General features: G+C 34.0%; 1 long non-coding RNA gene across 1 annotated transcript; it reads left to right on the forward strand.

The window, feature by feature from the left end:
- The first annotated feature begins 1349 nt into the window (after positions 1 to 1349).
- Positions 1350 to 4222, forward strand: LOC130470264 (uncharacterized). The gene is made up of 5 exons (XR_008930254.1): positions 1350 to 1867; positions 1944 to 2003; positions 2114 to 2212; positions 2872 to 2935; positions 3937 to 4222. It is a non-coding gene; the product is annotated as an uncharacterized lncRNA (long non-coding RNA).
- The last annotated feature ends 3503 nt before the right edge of the window (positions 4223 to 7725 follow it).

Consider the following 7725-nt stretch of genomic DNA (forward strand, 5'->3'; position numbering starts at 1 on the left):
TTCGTTATTATATTGATGATATCCTGATTTACTCAAGGAATGAGAAAGAGCATGACAAACACTTGGGGATTATATTGGAGACGCTTAGAAAGAATTTATTTTATATGAATTAAGTATACGGATCTTGAAGTCATGTGTGTATAAGTAACATCGACGGAAAAGTGAAGACTAAATTGATTGAAAACTACGTTACTTAAGGGAATAAAATTAAGAGAAGATTCGAGTGGTCCAGGATCGTTAGAAATCATTTGTTGTCTTGAAAAGATGGGAATGTATGAATTGGTGGAAGTGCTAAGAGTTAAGACCAAGAGTTATGACATAAGGAGGTTTGGTAAAAAGGAAAAGTTGACCAGAAAGAGTCTCTGTAGATCCTGCTAAGATTCAAGATGTGAGTGAGTGACCTACTCCAAAGAACGTGTCCGATATTGGAAGTTCTCTAAGCCTAGACGACTATTATAGGAAGTTGTGAAAGAGTTTTCGAAGTAAGCAAAACCAATGACCAACTTGTTGAAAAAGGAATCGAAATTCAAGTGAAGTGAGAAATGGAGGAAGCTTTCTAGATTTAGTGGTTGTCGCGTCAATTGAAACCTTATAAGGCTAACTACCAAACCCATGACTTAGAGTTAGCTGTTATGGTGTTATCTATGAATATTTGGAGGCATTACCTTTATAGGGCAGCATGTAAGATCCTTACCGAGAACAAAAGTCTGAAATTTTGGCAATAAGGTCCAGTTGAATCTTGGGGGACAACATTGAAAGTGAATATTGCCTTCCACCCTGCAACCAATAGACAGATTGAGATTACTAACGGAATTTATGTTGAAAACCTGTGTTATTGACTTTAAGGGTAATTGGGAAAACCACCTAGGGTCTATTGAATTTCTTGCAACAATAGTTACTATGCAAGCTTTAAGATGGCACCTGTTGAGGAATTGTGTGGAAAAAAAAAAGTGTAGAAATCCCACTTGCTACGATTTTAGTGGAAATATAGCTTTAGGGGCATGATTCGTTGAAGTAGAAATATCCAAAGTCATTCCCTGAGATGAGTTACGAGGGCGTAACTCGTTTTCTTTAAAGGGGGTAGAATGCGATAGAAATTCGCGCTTTTTACCTATTTTTATGGTATTTTTATGCATTTTATGCTTATTTTTAGCAACTTATACATGTTGATGAAAGTAAATAGATTCTCCGCATAAGAAAATGTGTTCTTGAATATTACAAGTAACTTTTAGTTGGCAAAAGAGTGCACAAGAGTGGCACAGAGTATTTCTCGAGTAAGAATAAGTTGAAAACCTTTGAAAAATGGGTGAATTTTCGTGTCAAGTTTCGGGACGAAACTTCTTTTAAGAGGGGTAGATTGTAATCCCCCGTAATTTTATAAAATTTATTAATATATTTAACATATAGTTAATTATATTTAAATAGAATTTACGAATTTTAGAAATTAAAATGTAATTAATGAATATTTATTTATACGTTTTAAATATTTCAACGATTTATGAAATCAAAAATAATTTAGAATTTTATGTTGAAAAGAATTTGAATTACGAAAACACATTTGAACTTGGAAATCAATCCTAATCGATTTTGGACTAAAACGAACTCAATTCTAATCCTAGCCCATATTAATAAAGCCCAAAACAAATAACCCATAATCCTTCACCCTTGTTCAATCCCATGTGAAACACTCCCTCAACTTCACGTGATATAGAAAAAAAAAAAAAAATCTCAAACTCTCCTTCCCTTTTCACGATCCTCCTCCCTGCTCCTCTCTTTGCTCAGCCACCACCAGCAGCGCACCACCACCACCTGCTCGCGGACTCGTGGTTGTTCTTGCCGCGCCGCCTTGCTCTCACCGTCGTCGCCGGTAACTCCCCTCTCCCCTTTGTTTCTTCTTTCGAAATTCTTGTCCTTCTCCTCCTCATCTGTTTCGGTTCTCACAGCTGCCACCATTGTTTCCTGCCGGCGACCAAGCCACCACCCGACACCGGTCTCCATCGTCGGTAAGACTCTCTCTCCTCCCCGTGTTTCTTTCTCTTTTTCGTCCCCCCCTGGCCTCCTCTGTTTTGTTTCGTGCTTGCTTCCCTCTCACTCGTTTTCATTGTTGCGGCAGCCACACTCAACCACCGTGCGCCGCTGTGCCCCACCTCGCCGCCCACTCGCTGCCGCGCCTGCCCTAACGCCGGCCATCCACCCTTTTGTCTCTTTTTTGGTTGATTTTCTTAAACCCTAAGTTAATTAAATGTTTTAATTATGTTGATTAATTCTAATTATGTTCTTGAATTAAATTTATAATCTTTATGGTTTGAATATGATTTTCAGATTTGGTGTTGATATTATAAACTAATTATTTTCAGTTTTGGTTGATTAAAATATAAATTAGGGTTTAATCATGTTTTATTAATTCGAATTATGTTTTCTTGAATGAAAGTTATAGTTTTTATGATTTAAATTATAGATTTCAGATTATACGAATTATATAATAAAGTTACTAATTTTCAGATTATATTATATTGGTTAAATTAGTGCCTTTAAGTAGTAAAATGTGACTTTTGAGGTTTTAATGGCTTTAAATCATAATAGAACAATTATATATTATTAAAGTTATTATTTTTATGATTTTAAAGATGTTGAATATATTTTGAGCAAGTTTTTAATTATTTTAGATTGCTGGAAATTTAAAAAGGGAAGTTTATTGGAGTTTAAGATTTGGGATCCTTAATATAATTATTATTATTATGCTTGGAGGTTAATTAGTTAAGTTTCTATATTGGAGAATGTTCTAAATACGTTTGGGATGTGTTTAGAGTACGTTAGTGTTGCTGTAAATTGTTAGAGAATTGATTGGAGAATTTTATTGGTTGTTGTTAGGTGGAGAATTCTCCGTAGGCGACTTTTGAATTATTAAAGTGGTCTCGCTGTTTGTTTACACAAGGTACGTACATACATGTGTGCTTGGAATGTGTGCTAATTGTTGAAACCATGTTGAATTGTTGATGAACTTGGTTATGTTAATGTTGTTGATGAACTTAGTCAGGTTGAAATTGCATGTTTGATACTGTTGGATGAACATATTAAACTTATATTGCATTTTGAGGATTATAACATGTTAGTATGGAAGATTGATGCAAACATGTTTGATTGGGAACACTAGATTACTTAGTATATAATTCAGATCAGTTGATTGTTGTTCCCTTTTAGCTTTTCACTACTTTATGAGGGCGGAGGACCTTATTTAGTAAGTTGAAACCTTATACCCATATACAGGGGTTGATCAGTATTAAAGAAAAGATTGGAGTTAATTGGAATGAGTCTTGTTTGATGCCTTTGTGTTCACTTACTCAATTCCAAGATAAAAACAGTTGTAAATAAATGTGAGTTGCATGCCTTATGTGATTGTTGAGTCATAACAGGGTGTCAATTTGTAAATCATGTAAAGTGAAACTGAGTAGCAATAGCTTTAGACTGTGCACGTCTAAAGTGACGGACAAACAGGAGTTGGGGTTCATGGTGGTAGCCCATGGCCTTTCATTCGGACCGGATTGATCACCGCGTCCTATTTTTAGTCAAACGTTCCTCGATATCGCAGGTCACCGAGGTTACGGAGTCGCGCCCGTACCTCGTCTTCCTTAGTGAAGACTTCTAGCTAGAAAACTCGGTCCATTGCCTATTTAAATTAAAATAATATTATTGTTATAAAAGTCTAGCCCAGTCTAGCCTAGTCTAGTTAAGTATGGTTGTCAGATTATCATGCTTTGTCTGCCCTTATGTATGTTCATTAGTGTCATGTTAGGATTGATCGTTTAATAGTATCATGTTAGGATTATTATTGTTTTAGTATGTAGTACTCAGCTTTGCTGATTACGTGCTTTGTTTGTGTGTGATGATCATGGCTATGCCTTATTGATCCTGTGATGACCCATCTTTGGTGAGCAGTCTCTAAGGATCAATAAGCGTTGCCCATCTACAGGTTTGAAGATGATGCATCATTGGGATCGGGATTAGAGAGCTTGTAGTTCATTTGATTTTCTAAGTTGGATTTGGTTTGTTTAAGTGGACTCTAAAACTTATTGAATTAGTAACATTAACTTTGTTTTTCGTTGATTGGTTTTTGGGATTTATTCTGAAAATGATTATTTATAAACCTACAGTTAGTTTTATGTTTTCCGCTGCAAAATTCTGAATAAGCCGTTACGTTTTCACACGGGCGATAATGCCTTGATAATTCTCTACGTTTTATATTTAAAAGTTATTTTAGAAAAGAGAGAATTGTCGGGGTGTTACACCAGCAGATAGGTGATCTACCCAAGTTCAGTGAAGAACTTTAAACAACCCTGTTTTATTGCTTCTTAGGCAATAATCACTTTTACTTCAACTGTATAGGTTGCTGGTGATGCTTTGTTTGGATTTACTTATCCAAGCAGTTCACATATATGTGGAAGACTCTCCAACTATATCTTAGAACATAGAAATTATTATTTTAATTTCCCACGCAACAACTCATGGTCTCCAATCCATGTTGCCATTTCAAAACATGATGCTCTATAGCTCGTTCTTATCAATGGTTAACTCCAAAGGGTCTTGCTTGATCCTTTGCCAGCGTTTATGCGTGTAGCATCAATATTTAGCATATCTTTATTTCCTTGAATCAAGAACTATTCCTATGTACCTTTTCAAGTACCATAAGTATTCTTGATCTCAATCTAGTTGATCTTCACTTAGATCAATAGAGATTGGTATATGTTCGCCATGCCTAAAGTCATACGATACGTTTTTGGCGATCCTCATATTATATCATACATGATACATTCTTTTGCAGAATAATTCCCAATTGAATTCTATTCATGTAACTTTAGCTTATCTAGTTTCAGTAGATACTAAATTCAGCTAAATTCTTTGACATATAATATAGGTTAAGAATCTTATTTAGATCCTTTGATGTTTAACTTAGTAAATGCTTATACATAGTTCAAACATTCTTTACTTAGATTTATTCACATGGGTCGAATATCTCCAATGGAGACTTTCGTGTTTGATTTAGTAAATGCCATTACTTAATCCAAAACAATATCATAAGATCTTTGTAAATAGATCTTAATACCCAGTATGTACTAAGTTTCGCCATGGTCCATCATTGATGAATAATTTCAAATCTAAGTCATTAGCATTTGAATGTTTATTTCACAATAGAGAGATATGTGTGTAATACACATAGGACCAAATAAGTTTTTATGTACTCCCACTAAACTTCTTATACATCTATAAGAATCATGTATATTTTATGAAACTAAAATACTTATTAGTTTCACTAAAATACATTTCTAATTCCCAATTGCTTGCTTAAATCTGTACTTAGATTTTATAAACTAGCTTTTCTTTTCAAGCATTTATTTGGATCCACAAATCCTATGACATACCATGTACATAGTTTATTCCAACATTTGATTGAGGAATACGTTTTGTCATCCAATTGCTATATGTACCAATATGCAATCATTGCTTGAATTATAGACTTGAGCATTACGATTATGCATGAGGTTTCAACACAATCCACGCCGTGAATTTGCTTGTAACCTTTAGCAACTAATCTAGCTTTGTGTATGAACACAATTTCATGTTTGATGGTTTTTATCCTTAAAACAAACTTGCAACCAATAGGTGTGAAACTATTCTTGCAAATCAACAAAATTTCAATTTTGTCATCAAAACATTGAGTATGTTTTATGGCCTCTAACCATTTAAAACATTTGAGTCTATATATGGCCTCTAACCATTTTGGGGAATCTGGGTTTCGTCATAGCTTTCTTACAGGTCACAAACTCATTAATCTACATGATAATAGTTTGCCTGTAAGTTGTAGGTTTCTTTACTATCTAATAGAAGAATCTCATAGTTTCATTGACCAAAACTTTATGTTTCTTTACTATCTAATAGAAGAATCTCATAGTTCCAGTGACTTGAACTCTATGCCTACTTGGGTATAGAACATCAAACAATAGAATATCAACAGGCACTTTGAGAGTCCTTTGAATATTCTATTCTCCTTGAAGCACTTGTAAAGTCTTCTAAGAGATGTCTATTCTTTAAAGCCACTTCTAAAGTCCTTAAAGAATAAGTTCGGATTTTCTGAAGCACTTCGAAAAACCTCCTGAATGTCCGTTTATGTTTGTTGTTCGCCTCAAAAACTTTCGAGGTATATTTTCTCCCACTTGTCATTTTGGAAACTAATCTCCAAAAGGACATTATTTCGAGCAAACAAACATTATGTTCTCAAAAATTTGTGGTAGAAACTATACCCTTGTGTCTCATTTGAATAAATCACAATGAAACATATATCTATACTTGGGCCTTAGTTTGTCGAATGACAAACACTAAGCTCCCACTGAGTTTTGCAACTCTCTAGATATATATAATTGAAAAGATATCAAGAAATTACTTTTCAATAGCTTTGACGAATTTGGTTTAGTTTGGTGGTAGTTGAGCATTTTGTTTTAGAAATTATAGGAAAAGTCTTTATGATTCATCATTGATCGAATCAAGTACTAATTGACTTCGATTATTCCAACTAAGATATGCCATATCTTATGGACCTAGATTGTGAAATTACAACACACAATCATTGATGATCATATTTGGTCTCACGTAATCATCAACATGATCTAACCTTAGATCTTTATGATTTCTTGCCAAGTGGATTTTATACTTCTGAATCTTTGAACTAGCCAAAAAGATTCAACTTATATCACATTTGAGTAAATAAACCTATATTCACTCAAATCCATGTGAAATAATAAAGTCATAAAATCTTTCTTTAGCTTTGAACTCTATTGTCTAGGCATTCTAACAATAGTTCATATCTTTTGTTACTTTCAACAAGTAAGACTAGCTTGTCTTAAGTTGATCTAGAAATCAACCAACTTTCAAAAAGTCCATCAAAATAGAGCTTATGAATGTTAACTTGTTGATATGGTCTAAGCAACAATGCCAAAGATTAATGGAACTCAAATCAAGGGTTTGATTTGAACCTAGTAAAGTTCTTTAAAGAGTTGTTTGTTTTAATCAAGCATATTGACTCAACCTGTAATTGACCATTTCATTCAAATAAACAAACAAACAAGCATTGTTTTTGTTCTTCTGAATGTGAGTCTTTCTGTGTTTGAAGCAGAAATTTAGGTATGCTGATTATGGAACAAAATAGCCATTAAGTTCCAGCCTTTGAAAGGACTTAAAACAAACTAGATGACCCTACAACTAATGTAGCATTGCCATGCTTCATTTCCCACTTGTAGGTCATTAGTGTATCCTAGCTTCCATTGTTTGAGTTATTACCGAAGTAAGAACCTCAAGCGGTATATGATACCAAGGAAGTTTGATTGCTAGGTCACTTCTCTTTAAACATAAACTTATAGGTAGAAACGGAATCGTAAATTCCTTTCATTTGTTCCTCGTTTTCCTATTTCTTGTACCCTTTCTTATAGTCTTAAGAATTGAATTCTTTAGTGTTGACTTTTATACTTTGTTAGACATGTCCAAAGTCACCAACAAGGTTCTTTACCATTTTAATTTATGTTGAATATTTTGTTTCAACTAGATGATCTTACCAGAAGCTTCTAAAGTTCTCTAAGCATCGTTCTATTCGAATGTCTAGGGACTAGACTCATTCGAGAATTAAATGGACAAAGATATTAGGTTGTTAACCATTGGTAAAGTTGAGCGTATTAAACT

This window comes from Spinacia oleracea, chromosome 3, assembly GCF_020520425.1.
Source record: "Spinacia oleracea cultivar Varoflay chromosome 3, BTI_SOV_V1, whole genome shotgun sequence".
In the NCBI taxonomy this organism is placed as follows: Eukaryota; Viridiplantae; Streptophyta; class Magnoliopsida; order Caryophyllales; family Amaranthaceae; genus Spinacia; species Spinacia oleracea.